The sequence below is a fragment of the Oryctolagus cuniculus genome, chromosome X, assembly GCF_964237555.1.
Source record: "Oryctolagus cuniculus chromosome X, mOryCun1.1, whole genome shotgun sequence".
NCBI lineage: Eukaryota > Metazoa > Chordata > Mammalia > Lagomorpha > Leporidae > Oryctolagus > Oryctolagus cuniculus.
In genome coordinates, this window is record NC_091453.1 from 133,713,574 (window position 1) to 133,714,461 (window position 888).

Genomic DNA, 888 nt, shown 5'->3' on the forward strand with positions numbered 1-888 from the left:
CTTCCTCCCGGTCTCCCATGCAGGTACAGGAGCCCAAACACTTGGGCCATCCTCTACTGCCCTCCTGGGCCACAGCAGAGAGCTGGACTGGAAGAGGAGCAACCGGGACTAGAACCTGGCGTCCATATGGGATGCCGGCACAGTAGACAGAGGATTAACTAAGTGAGCCACGGCGCTGGCCCCGAAGTACATCTTTTAGTAGTTCGTTTAGTTTAGTTTTGCTGGTGATATATATATATGTATATATATATATATATATGTATATATACACACACACACACACACACACACACACACACAAGCTGTTAAAACATTCTTGTTGGGGCCAGCGCTGTGGTGTAGCAGGTTAAGCTGCCACCTGCACTTGCAGTGCCAGCATCCCATATGGGCACAAGTTTAAGACCTGGCTGCTCCACTTCCATCCGGCTCTCTGCTATGGCCTGGGAAAGCAGTAGAAGATGGCCCCAGTCCTTGGGCCCCTGCACCTGTGTGGGACACCCTGTGGATTTCTTAAAGATAAATCATTCATGAATCCTAAGATAAGCAATAATTTGTTGCATATGTTTATTTGAACACATTTTTGGTTCAATTAATTTGTTGTAATTATAATAAATAAGATTTTTTTCAATATTTATATTTATAAGTGATTGGTATAGATCAGGAATTCACAATCAAAGTTAATATGTAAATGAGTGAATGTTGGCTGTGTACCTATAAGACTTTTTTAGAGGTACTGATATTTGGATTTCATGTAATTTTCACAAATCAGAAAATATTTTTTTCTTTTTCCTCAATTTAAAATATTTAAAAACTATGGACCATACAAAACAGAAGGCAATCCTAACTTGGCACATGGGCATGTTTGCCTATAGTTGATCTATATTTTTC